Source organism: Periplaneta americana, chromosome 16 (genome assembly GCF_040183065.1).
Source record: "Periplaneta americana isolate PAMFEO1 chromosome 16, P.americana_PAMFEO1_priV1, whole genome shotgun sequence".
Classification (NCBI taxonomy): Eukaryota; Metazoa; Arthropoda; class Insecta; order Blattodea; family Blattidae; genus Periplaneta; species Periplaneta americana.
Genome location: NC_091132.1, coordinates 19,467,241 through 19,480,776, shown reverse-complemented (window position 1 = coordinate 19,480,776; position 13,536 = coordinate 19,467,241). Strand labels below are relative to the sequence as shown.

The 13,536-nt window shown below is 42.2% G+C and overlaps 1 long non-coding RNA gene across 4 annotated transcripts in view; it reads left to right on the top strand.

The window, feature by feature from the left end:
* Nucleotides 1–3,883: 3,883 nt before the first annotated feature.
* Nucleotides 3,884–13,536, top strand: part of LOC138716219 (uncharacterized) — a 115,526-nt gene continuing 105,873 nt past the window's right edge. The window contains exons 1-3 of one of the 4 annotated variants that reach the window (XR_011336595.1): nt 3,884–5,096; nt 6,049–6,195; nt 8,150–8,268. This is a non-coding gene — a long non-coding RNA (uncharacterized lncRNA). The remainder of the gene's footprint in view (nt 5,097–6,048; nt 6,196–8,149; nt 8,269–13,536) is intronic. The other 3 variants (XR_011336596.1, XR_011336593.1, XR_011336592.1) reach the window with 3 other exon arrangements.

Genomic DNA, 13,536 nt, shown 5'->3' with positions numbered 1-13,536 from the left:
TGAGCCTGTCACATTTAAGCACACTTAAATGCCATCGATTTGACCCGGGATCGAACCCGCAACCTTGGGCATAGAAGGCCAGCACTATACCAACTTGCCAACCAGGTCGACTCATCCGTTTATGAAAGCAGCTAGGAATAATGGACATTATGCAAAATTAATTAAGGACAAATTGAAAATTAACGGGGAGTTATTTGATGTTGAATTTTGTTTGGAAAACTTGAATGCGGCGGAAAATGGAGAGAATATTGACGAAAGGAAAAGATTAGAGATAAAGGAGAGAGTTAGAAAGATTGTTAATAATAGTGGAAGAAATAGAAAAGGTGAAGTTGTGGAAGACATGAGGACAGTGACTCAGGAGATTGCGAGGGAAGAATGTCGAAAGAATCCATCATCAGCAAATTCCACTCAGGCGGTGAACTCTAAGGCAGCGGCTGCACCATCTAGTAGACGACCAGTAATGACATCAAGCCAGCGGAACAAGCATAGTATCAGATGGCAACAGAAGTGGAGAAAGGCAGAAGGGGAGAGAGAGGAATGCTGAACCGACGAAAGAAGAGACTGGTGAACGAGGAAGCGAAATAAGTGCAGGGAATAGAAGGGGAAGTAGTGAGTGTGTAAAGCGTGCCAGGAGTGAGAAAAGAGGGGGCAATAGTGGAGAAAAACCTGTCTATAATCTGAGGAAATGGTGCATCAATGGGCTGAAATAATAGTAGGTTAGCTAGGTAATGGATAAATGGTAGTGAACTATTATACTTTTTTCAGTGTTAAATAGTGTTATAAATAAAGTGAAAGCAATGTTGCTAGGATACGAGCGCTAATGTGTTGGGTGAGAAGAGTTTAGACAGTGAATATAATAATAGTGAAATAGTCAACAAGGGTTAGGTCTTATATATTAAATAAGTTATATGTATTGTTATTTAAAGTATTAAGTTAGTTATGAAGGTAGGAATGATTTTTAAGGGAACTGAGAATAAGAGAAGGGAAGTAGAAAAGTAAAAGAATGGTCAAGTGAAAGTGAAGGGACATGAAAGACTTAGCAAGAAAAGGCTTCAAGTGTCAAAATACGTCTTGTTTAAAGTTGTAAATAGTGCAAGTAAGGGAATGCTGGCCCGAATACAGAAATGTGAAGGGCCAGCAGGACCGAAGATTTTGAGAAATATATGTATACTAGCCATACCCGTGCGCTCCGCTGCACCCATTAGAAATAAATATAAAGTAATTACATAATTAAAATAGGACATTTGATCCAGGGAACATTCGTGTTTGATAGAAGGATAAATCGTTTAATATGTTACTTAATTTAAATTGTATTTAAAATATTAAAATGCGATCATTTTGATCCAGAGACCACTCATTTGGTGCAATGACAATTCCTTTAACATGTTTCTTAATTGTTATTACCAATTATTTTTGGAAAAGCGAAAATTAACAGAAAAATTTTGGCTACAGATTTATTATTATGTTTATATTATATTATATTATGAAAAAGTGTGTTGATAACGGATGTACTCGAATTAGAAAGTTTTTAATTTGTTGTGGGAGCTCTTGAATCTCAGGAGGAACAACTTTTACAACAGCGCAACATAATCTGGTTGGCTCATTACCCAATTGTTTTCCATTGCATTTATTGCATATGTATTTTATGTATTTTAACACGATTCAATTGAGCATAGTTAAAATTTGAATTATAAAATAATGGATTGCTAAGCTAACGTACTACTGTATTACTGCATACTAAATCAATACACTCTCGTTCGTTAATTCTCTGAGATAAAAATGAATATGTTCATAAACATTATTATAAGAAATACAGGTAATGAATATACTGAATAACCTATCAAGTTTTCTGTGCATAAGAAGCTATTTTAATCTTACCTGTCCTCAATTCACTCACAAGTTACTATAATAACATTATAGCATTATGTCCATCCAGAGAAACTACACTTTCCAATGATATAATAATAATTAATTATACAAATCGGTTAATTTAGCTTCCGATATTACTTCATACAAACACAGAAACATTCTCTGTAGGCTATGTCTCATAGCTTTCGATTGTTGTGTCCAAGGCCCCTTATAGACGTCATTTGTTTTTTATTTCAATACACCGCCTTAGATGGCAGTTATTTTAATTGTAAAACTCAATTATATCATTAAATATCAGTCCTATCAAAATGTTTCAAAGAATAAAACTTATCAGAAATCATTTTTAAAGAAACTTTTGTTATGTAACATTTTTCACAAAAATCAATAATAAGCGAGATATTTCGATTTATTTAATTCAGGCCCCCTTATAACCCCCCTTTTAAATAACGTGTTTTGAATGCCATATAGCCTATAATCTAAGTTACAACGAACTTAATTTATATTCCAATTTTCGTCAAAATCGGTTCAGCCATTATCGCGTGAAAAGGTAACAAACATACAGACAGACAGACAGACAGACAGACATAGAAACAAAAATTTCAAAAAAGCGATTTTCGGTTTCAGGGTGATTAATTATATATGTTAGGACCAATTATTTTGGGAAAATCGAAAATTACCAGAAAAATTTCGGCTACAGATTTATTATTAGTATAGATATCATATATCATATTATAAATCATGCTCTTATTAACTGGAGACGAGCATTGTTTTAAATCTGAACTTGACAGCAGAGATGACACGTTCATGTTTAATCTGGATTGTAGATGAGTAATCTTTCATTTGTTGCTGTAGAGCAGGAGCAGCAAAGACTTCGTGAAGCATGCTACCCATAAGGACTGTTTATATATCTCATGCCAAGGGCGATGGAGTGATGAGTGTGCTGACCAAGGGTTGGACAATCGTGGGGGTGTGCCATACATGTCAGGGTTCAGGAATAACTTTATTACTGAAAGAATGTCAATAAATAAACAAATTGTATCCCATCTGATTTATTTGCAGTATCGTAGTAGTAGAAATAAATCTGTCTGTACTTGTACAAGGAATTTTTTCTTAGAAACTTATATTTTATTTCGAAAAACATACAGTACCTAGAGCATGATAGTTAAGGAAAATTAATTAAATCTTTCTGGCAAACGAAATTAAGAAACTACAAGAACTTGACTTGTAGGATTTTACCAAAGGGCTGTATCATCCTTTCAAAGAGTAGGGCTAGTGGCCTGTTTACAGGGTCCAACCATCTCTTGTGAGGTCTTCCAATAAATATTTTTCCTCGTGGTGTGTAGTAAATCATCTGTCTGGGTAGTATTATTATTATTATTATTATTTTCTTATTTTCGTCATGCACTCTCCGTATTTATCGTGCTTATGCCAAAATCAGAGCTTTTATTCTGATGGTGAGTCAGTACCCTCGTTGCCGATAAGTTGAACTTTGCAAAACGTGGCTGGCTGAGTAGTTGGGATCCTTTAACTCATTTTGCCTGTTGCCTCCAGTAAAGTCCACTTGGATTCTCGCAGAGTCTTGATATTTCTATACAATGCAGCAGGTGTTTCTGATCCATTCTTGAGTCTGGTTGACAGCATAGGGTGCATTCATTTACATGTGAATATATGAATATGCCACGCAAATGTTGCCTACGTACCTCTGAAGGAAATTATTTACCTGGTTCGAAAGTCAGTGTATTTTTATTCCCAAAGGAAGAAGATTTATGCCGGAAATATATCAGGGCAATACATTGGGATAATTTTGTACCAACTAAATATGAGGTAAGGGTATTATTTTGCATTAAAAAAGTTCTCGAATACATTGACTTAATGATACAATGTAAAGCGCCTAATGGGCATGTAGGCAAACCGTTCTGGGTACATTGACTTAATACAGCACAGTACGATTTTAATTCTGGCGCCATAATTTGTTTGTTCCCAACACTGCCTTCTGGATTGCAATATATTAATACAATCCAGACGGCAGTGGTTCCCGACAAACAAAGTCAACATGGCTGGTAAGATTACGCCATTTGATTTTATGACATACGTATCAGAATATTAAATTCCATGACGTTATTGCTATATTATCATTCGTTGCCTGTATGTAGTAATTAACATTGAGCGGAAATATAATCTATTAAAGTAGTTGTCCACTGTTAAAAGAAATATAGGAATGTAATTTTATTTCATAATTAAAAAACTGTTTTATTAATTTAAAATAAACCTTAGTATTATCTTACTTCCTTAAGTAAACTACATAAATACTGGACATTCTGATTTTTCAAAACAATAATATAATTTTATATAAATTCGTTTAACAAACTTTATATTAAATAACTAACAAACAATTATTAAGGTTACTTTTTGACTCTCACTTGTACAGACCGATTATTTAGTCCTGACAGCTTAGCGACGCGAAAGAGGGGAAGTAATAGGAGTTGTGGGAGAGTTCCGGGATAGAGGTAAGGGCGAGGAGCCGGTAAAGGAATGCAGTACAGCTTAACTGTACGGGAAACAACGTTATACCGTATGCCTGACATCTGATTGCTCTGACTGCAGGAGACAGACTAACCTGAACATCCCTTGGTGTAACTTGATGTACTCGCCTGACCGGCGACTGTCAGGAATAAATAATCGTACTATATATATTATTATTATTTACATAACAGTCTTTAGCCACTGAAATAGTCTAATAGACCTTGGAATTAAACATTTTTTTATCATATAAAGGCTTGCTAATGAGCCAATTAAGTTACAGATAACATTTATAAATTCGCGACTGCATAAAGTAAATAAATAGTCTATGTAGGCCTACGTATTTTATTAGGCAGTTTTATTGCTATTATCTCAGTTATTGCTGGTTTTTATTAATCGACATTTTGGTCGCTGAAACGTATTTAATTACCTAGTATTATGATCATGACAATCTTTCGTAAAAGTGTAATTATTAAAATTTTGCTTGATATACATTAATAATTAAAAAATATATAAACTTGTGACAGCTAAGATTTTCTCGTTAATAAATAAAGGACGACAATGATCATGATAATGAGAATTGGTGATAGACTAATCCTGATGCCTTTTTTCAGACTAATCCTGATGCATTTTTTCAGACTAATCCTGATGCCTTGTTTCAGACGAATCCTGATGCCTTTTTTCTATAATTTAAAAATCTTGATGATGTAAGTACTGTTGCCCCATAATGAGGTGCCATATTTTAATGTACTGTTAAAATATGCATAATCGGCAGTCTTAATATATTTTAATGGTGAAATTATTTTTACACTTAAAAAAAAAATTAAATACTGGATAATTTAATACTTAAAATCTCAATACGTTGTCGGAAGTTAGCTTTGTGTCAACCACAATTCCAAGCATGTTATATGAACAATTTGTTGAGCAAGATTTTTAATTAGCCTAAATGTTAATGATTCTGTTTTCTTTTCATTTAAAACTAAAGCATTAGCTTCAAAATAAATTTTTAACTTGTACAATATAAGTCAGTGTTTCACTTTGAAGCAACGGTATTACCTTAATGATTGTAGAGTTTAGAATTATTAACTTGTTATCTACACTACACAAACTAACGCATTATCTATTCATTTCAGACTGTGTAACATCTTATTTATGGATTCAAACAACATCTTATACGTGAAAAATATGCTTTCTATGGGTAGTAAGTGATAATAAGTCAATGTGTTAAGTAAGAAAGTCTTCTTGTACTGAGTTTGGAGACTCAATAGTTTCGGAAGAATGCTTATAAAAGAATAAGCACAATTTCCTCTCGTATTAGTTGCACGATAGATTTTCATTAGGAGCATACAAACTAGCAAATAACAGTCTTTGGTAATGGAGGGTAGTCGTTATCAGTTACTAGAAGGGCTTGATGTTTTCTTTTTCTATATACCTGTGATATAAAAGTAAAGTATTGGCTATAATGTAATACAGAGGGTAGTTGAAGTTTATAAACTGGGACTGTGCAGAAGAGGAGAGAGAAAATTATGGAATTGAGTTAGGGTAAACCATGATGCCATTGAGCAACGATTTGTAGAAGTATATTTCCAGGACTGGTACTTGATTTGCAACCGTTGTATTAAACAAGTGGTACGTCTTGATTTGGTAATCGTGTTGCAGATGGCGCACTGACTCTAGAAGAAGAAGAAGTGGAGTTGGCAAAGTGGAGACAAGAAATTGTTCATTCGAACACACAGCTCACAAGAACGTCTGAGACATCCAAAGTTAACAGATTCAGCTTTGTCAACACTCCGTCTTCTGCCCAAGGTAAGTGTAAAATGTTTGATCATCTGTTTTGTTTTCGAGGACCTGCCTACAACCCAGGCCCAGATACACTGTAACTAGTTTTTACTACTTTAATATTTTCTACCTCTTGTTAACTTTCTATGTGCTTTGTACTATGAAGGAACAACTGTGAAACAAGCTCTACCGTTAGATAAATATATTTTTTTTCGAATTGATAGCAACATTTATTACATTCTCATGCGTTTTGTGGTCTTGTCATTCTGAATATTAGTTGGCGACTTGATTGTGATATGTGGACAGGCACAGTAGTGGCTTAGTGCATAATGATTGCTAAATACTTTCCAGGAATTTTACAACTATGGCAGTACTTTTGTTTATTTTTTATTTTTTTAACTAGGTTATTTTACGACGCTTTATCAACAGCTTAGGTTATTTAGCGTCTGAATGAGATGAAAGTGATAATGACGGTGAAATGAGTCCGGGGTCCAGCACCGAAAGTTACCCAGCATTTGCTCATAATGGGTTGAGGGAAAACCCCGGAAAATCCTCAACCAGGTAACTTGCCCCGACTGGGAATCGAACCAGGTCCACCTGGTTTCGCGGTCAGACGTGCTAGCCGTTACTCCATAGGTGTGGACTTTTGTTTAGTGATTGTGTATAATAATAGACTTTACACTAATGGTTTTAGAGCACTTATAGGGACTGAAGTGTAGGTTCATTATTTTCCAAATTCATAGTAAGGTTTATTACATTGGATGCTGCTTGTAGTGTTGTTGTTTTGAATATTACTTGAGGACTTGTTTCTGACACTTGGAGAAGTGCAATAGGGACTATGGTCTTGCATAATGATTGTTATATTGATGCCAGAAGTTATGCAAGTCTCAGAGTACCTTTGTTTTGTTGCTTTACATAATAATTGGCTCACTCTATTAATTACAGAGCTGCATTACCGACTGAGTTGTTGCATGAATATGTACAAATTAAAATAATTAGAACTCCCATGCTCATTGTGGTGGTGTTGTTTTCAATAGTAATTGACGATACTTGGACACGTGCAATAATCATTGGTAAATTCATACCCGGACTTATACATCTCCACAGTACTTTTGTATAGCGGTTTACATAATAAATGAATTTAAATTGATAGTTACAGAGCAGTTTATGGATTGATGTGTAGGTTACATATTATCCATAGCAATATTTTGTTACATTCTTATGCTTGATCAGGTGTTGTAGTGTTGTATAATGTTTGACAATTTCGTACTGACGTTTGGACAGCTGCAATAGCTACAGGTTGTCTACAGTTGAATATTTAATGCTAAATTGATGCCAGGAATTATGTAAGTCTCAGAGTATGGTACCTTTATTTTCTCTTTTACATAATATCTAATTTAATCTACTAATCATAGAGCTGCATTAGCGACTGAGTTCTTGCATGAATGTTTACAAATTAAAAAAAATAGAATTATCCATACATATTGTAGTGTTATTCTTTTGGATAACAATTGACGATTTATACTTGGACACGTGCAATAGGTACTCTGTTCTTACATAATGATTGCTAAATTCATGCCGCAACATATAGAACTATGACAGTACTTTTTTTTTTTGGTCCTTTTACATTATAAATGGATTGACATTGAGAGTTAAAGAGGTAGTAATAGTGAGGGAATTGTTTGAAAATATTTTCCAAATTCTTAGGGTCTTGTTGCTTTGAATAGAAATTGACTACTTTATTCTGATACTTCGCCAGCTGCAATAGGGACTCTGGTCATGCACGAAGATTGCTAAATTAATGACAGGATTTATAGGAATGTGACAATACTTTAGTGCTTTTGTATAATAACTAATTTTGTACTAATAGTTATAGAAAAATTATAAAGACTAATGTGTATCTTAATTCTTTTCCAAATGCATAGCAAGATTTATTACATCCATTCATTGTTTGGTGTTGTAGTGTTCAATAATGTTTCAGAATTTCATACTGACACTTGGCAAGCTGCAGTGGTGATCACAGAGAGTGAGAAGAGAGGATAGAGAAAGCAGAGCGAGCACAGAGAAGCAGACAGAGCACGGAGAAGCACAGAGAGCACAGTGAGTACAGAGATATAAGAGAGAATGCAGAAAGAGCACAGATAGGATTGAGAGAGCACACAGAGGGCAAAGAGAAGACAGAGAGAGAAGACAGAGAACAGAGAGAAAATGGAGAGAAAAGAGAGGCCAAACTGAGTATAGAGAGAATACAGAGGAGGTAAATGGAATACAGAGAATGCAGATAGAGTTCAGAGAGGGCAACCAGAGTACAGATATCGCAGATAGAGAAAAGAGAGAACGTAGACAGCACAAAGAGACAAAAGAGGGGACAGATAGAGCACAGAGAGAAAGTAGAGAGGATAGAGAGATCAGTGAGGGGGCAGACAGAAAATAGAGAGGAATGAGAGTCAACAGAGAGGACAGGGAGACCACAGAGGCTACAGAGAGGAAGCCGAGAGGAAAGAGACAGCACAGACGGGACAGGGAGAGAACAGAGGGGAGAGACATGGTACAAAGAGGGGAAGGGAGAGCACAGAGGGGTCAGGAAGAGCACAGAAGGGACAGAGAGAGCATAGAGGGACAGGAAGAATACAGATATTACAGGGAGAGCATAGAGGGGACAGGCTGGGACACAAGAAAAGCACAGAGGAGAAAGGAACAGTACAATGGGGACAGGGAGAACTCAAGGGGGACAGGAGAGCATAGAGGAGACATGCAGAACTCAGATTGGACAAGGACAGCCCAAAGGAGACAGACAGAGAGGACAAGAAGATCACAGAGGGGTTAGGGAGACACCAGAGGGGACAGAGATAAGACAGAAAGGACAGGGAGAGACCTGAGAGTAAAGGAAGAACACAGAAGGGGGCAAGAAAGAAGAGACAGAAGGGACAGGGAGAGACCAGAGGGGACAGGAGGAGCACAGAGGGAACAGAGAGAAGACAGATGGGACAAGGAGAGACCAGAGGGGATTGGAGGAGCACAGAGGGAACAGAGAGAAGACAGATGGGACAGGGAGAGACCAGAGGGGACAGGAGGAGCACAGAGGGAACAGAGAGAAGACAGATGGGGCAGGGAGAGACCAGAGGGGACAGGAGGAGCACAGAGGGAACAGAGAGAAGACAGATGGGATAGGGAGAGACCAGAGGGGACAGGAGGAGCACAGAGGGAACAGAGAGAAGACAGATGGGACAGGGAGAGACCAGAGGGGACAGGAGGAGCACAGAGGGAACAAAGAGAAGACAGATGGGACAGGGAGAGACCAGAGGGGACAGGAGGAGCACAGAGGGAACAGAGAGAAGACAGATGGGACAGGGAGAGACCAGAGGGGACAGGAGCACAAAGGGAACAGAGAGAAGACAGATGGGACAGGGAGAGACCAGAGGGGACAGGAAGGCAGATGGGACAGGGAGAGACCAGAGGGAATGGGAAGAACACAGAGGGAACAGAGAGAAGACAGATGGGACAGGGAGAGACTAGAGGGGACAGGAAGAACGCAGAGGGAACAGAGAGAAGACAGGAAGAACACAGAGGGAACAGAGAGAAGACAGAGGGGGCAGGGAGAGCCCAAGGGGACAGGGAGAACACAGAGAGGAAAGAGAGAAGACAGAAGGGACAGGGTGAGACAAGAGGGGACAGGGAGAACACAGAGGGGACAGAGAGAAGACAGACGGGACAGGGAGAGACCAGAGGGGACAGAAGGAGCACAGAGGGAACAGAGAGAAGACAGATGGGACAGGGAGAGACCAGAGGGGACAGGAGGAGCACAGAGGGCACAGACAGAAGACAGATGGGACAGGGAGAGACCAGAGGGGACACGAGGAGCACAGAGGGAACAGAGAGAAGACAGATGGGACAGGGAGAGACCAGAGGGGACAGGAGGAGCACAAAGGGAACAGAGAGAAGACAGATGGGAGAGGGAGAGACCAGAGGGCACAGGAGGAGCACAGAGGGAACAGAGAGAATACAGATGGGACAGGGAGAGACCAGAGGGAATAGGAAGAACACAGAGGGAACAGAGAGAAGACAGATGGGACAGGGAGAGACCAGAGGGGACAGGAGGAGCACAGAGGGAACAGAGAGAAGACAGATGGGACAGGGAGAGATCAGAGGGAACAGGAAGAACACAGAGGGAACAGAGACAAGACAGATGGGACAGGGAGAAACCACAGGGGACAGGAGGAGCACAGAGGGAACAGAGAGAAGACAGATGGGACAGGGAGAGACCAGAGGGGACAGGAGGAGCACAGAGGGATAGAGAGAAGACAGATGGGACAAGGAGAGACCAGAGGGGACAGGAGGAGCACAAAGGGAACAGAGAGAAGACAGATGGGACAGGGAGAGACCAGAGGTGACAGGAGGAGCACAGAGGGTACAGAGAGAAGACAGATGGGACAGGGAGAGACCAGAGGGAACAGGAAGAACACAGAGGGAACAGAGAGAAGACAGATGGGACAGGGAGAGACCAGAGGGGACAGGAAGAACACAGAGGGAACAGAGAGAAGACAGGAAGAACACAGAGGGAACAGAGAGAAGACACAGGGGGCAGGGAGAGCCCAAGGGGACAGGGAGAACACAGAGAGGAAAGAGAGAAGACAGAAGGGACAGGGTGAGACAAGAGGGGACAGGGAGAACATAGAGGGGACATAGAGACGACAGAAGGGACAGGGAGAGACCAGAGAGGACAGGAGGAGCACAGAGGGAACAGAGAGAAGACAGATGGGACAGGGAGAGACCAGAGGGGACAGGAGGAGCACAGAGGGAACAGAGAGAAGACAGATGGGACAGGGAGAGACCAGAGGGGACAGGAGGAGCACAGAGGGAACAGAGAGAAGACAGATGGGACAGGGAGAGACCAGAGGGGACAGTAGGAGCACAGAGAGAACAGAGTGAAGACAGATGGGACAGGGAGAGACCAGAGGGGACAGGAGGAGCACAGAGGGAACAGAGACAAGACAGATGGGACAAGGAGAGACCAGAGGCAACAGGAAGAACACAGAGGGAACAGAGAGAAGACAGACGGGACAGGGAGAGACCAGAGGGGACAGGAGGAGCACAGAGGAAACAGAGAGAAGACAGATGTTACAGGGAGAGACCAGAGGGAATAGGAAGAACACAGAGGGAACAGAGAGAAGACAGATGGGACAGGGAGAGACCAGAGGGGACAGGAGGAGCACAGAGGGAACAGAGAGAATACAGATGGGACAGGGAGAGATCAGAGGGAACAGGAAGAACACAGAGGGAACAGAGAGAAGACAGATGGGACAGGGAGAGACCAGAGGGGACAGCAGGAGCACAGAGGGAACAGAGACAAGACAGATGGGACAAGGAGAGACCAGAGGCAACAGGAAGAACACAGAGGGAACAGAGAGAAGACAGATGGGACAGGGAGAGACCAGAGGGGACAGGAGGAGCACAGAGGGAACAGAGAGTATACAGATGGGACAGGGAGAGACCAGAGGGGACAGGAGGAGCACAGAGGGAACAGAGAGAAGACAGGAAGAACACAGAGGGAACAGAGAAGACAGAGGGGGCAGGGAGAGCCCAAGGGGACAGGGAGAACACAGAGAGGAAAGAGAGAAGACAGAAGGGACAGGGTGAGACAAGAGGGGACAGGGAGAACACAGAGGGGACAGAGAGAAGACAGAAGGGACAGGGAGAGACCAGAGGGGACAGGAGGAGCACAGAGGGAACAGAGAGAAGACAAATGGGACAGGGAGAGACCAGAGGGAACAGGAAGAACACAGAGGGAACAGAGAGAAGACAGATGGGACAGGGAGAGACCAAAGGGGACAGGAGGAGCACAGAGGGAACAGAGAGAAGACAGATGGGACAGGGAGAGACCAGAGGGGACAGGAGGAGCACAGAGGGAACAGAGAGAAGACAGAAGGGGCAGGGAGAGACCAGGGGGGACAGGAGGAGCACAGAGGGAACAGAGAGAAGAGAGATGGGACAGGGAGAGACCAGAGGGGACAGCAGGAGCACAGAGGGAACAGAGAGAAGACAGATGGGACAGGGAGAGACCAGAGGGGACAGGAGGAGCACAGAGGGAACAGAGAGAAGAGAGATGGGACAGGGAGAGACCAGAGGGAACAGGAAGAACACAGAGGAAACAGAGAGAAGACAGATGGGACAGGGAGAGGCCAGAGGGGACAGGAGGAGGACAGAGGGAACAATGAGAAGACATATCTGACAGGGAGAGACCAGAGGGAACAGGAAGAACACAGAGGGAACAGAGAGAAGACAGATGGGACAGGGTGAGACCAGAGGGAAAGGAAGAACACAGAGGGAACAGACAGAAGACGGATGGGACAGGGAGAGACCAGAGGGGACAGGAGAAGCACAGAGGGAACAGAGAGAAGAGAGATGGGACAGGGAGAGACCAGAGGGAACAGGAAGAACACAGAGGGAAGAGAGAGAAGACAGATGGGAGAGGGAGAGACAAGAGGGAACAGGAAGAACACAGTGGGAACAAAGAGAAGACAGATGGGACAAGGAGAGACCAGAGGGGTCACGAGGAGCACAGAGGGAAGAGAGAGAAGACAGATGGGACAGGGAGAGACCAGAGGGGACAGGAGGAGCACAGAGGGAACAGAGAGAAGACAGATGGGACAGGGAGAGACCAGAGGGGACAAGAGGAGCACAGAGGGAAGAGAGAGAAGACAGATGGGACAGGGAGAGACCAAAGGGGACAGGAGGAGCACAGAGGGAACAGAGAGAAGACAGATGGGACAGGGAGAGACCAGAGGGGACAGGAGGAGCACAGACGGAACAGAGAGAAGACAGATGGGACAAGGAGAGACCAGAGGGAACAGGAAGAACACAGAGGGAACAGAGAGAAGACAGGAAGAACACAGAGGGAACAGAGAGAAGACAGAGGGATAAGGGAGAGCCCAAGGGGACAGGGAGAACACTGAGAGGAAAGAGAGAAGACAGAAGGGACAGGGTGAGACAAGAGGGGACAGGGAGAACACAGAGGGGACAGAGAGAAGACAGAAGGGACAGGGAGAGACCAGAGGGGACAGGAGGAGCACAGAGGGAATAGAGAGAAGACAGATGGGACAGGGAGGGACCAGAGGGAACAGGAAGAACACAGAGGGAACAGGGAGAAGACAGATGGGACTGGGAGAGACCAGATGGAACAGGAAGAACACAGAGGGAACAGAGAGAAGACAGATGGGACAAAGAGAGAGCAGAAGGAACAGGAAGAACACAGAGGGAACAGAGAGAACACAGATGGGACAGGGAGAGACCAGAGGGAACAGAGAGAAGACAAATGGGACAGGGAGAGACCAGAGGGAACAGGAAGAACACAGAGGGAACTGAGAGAAG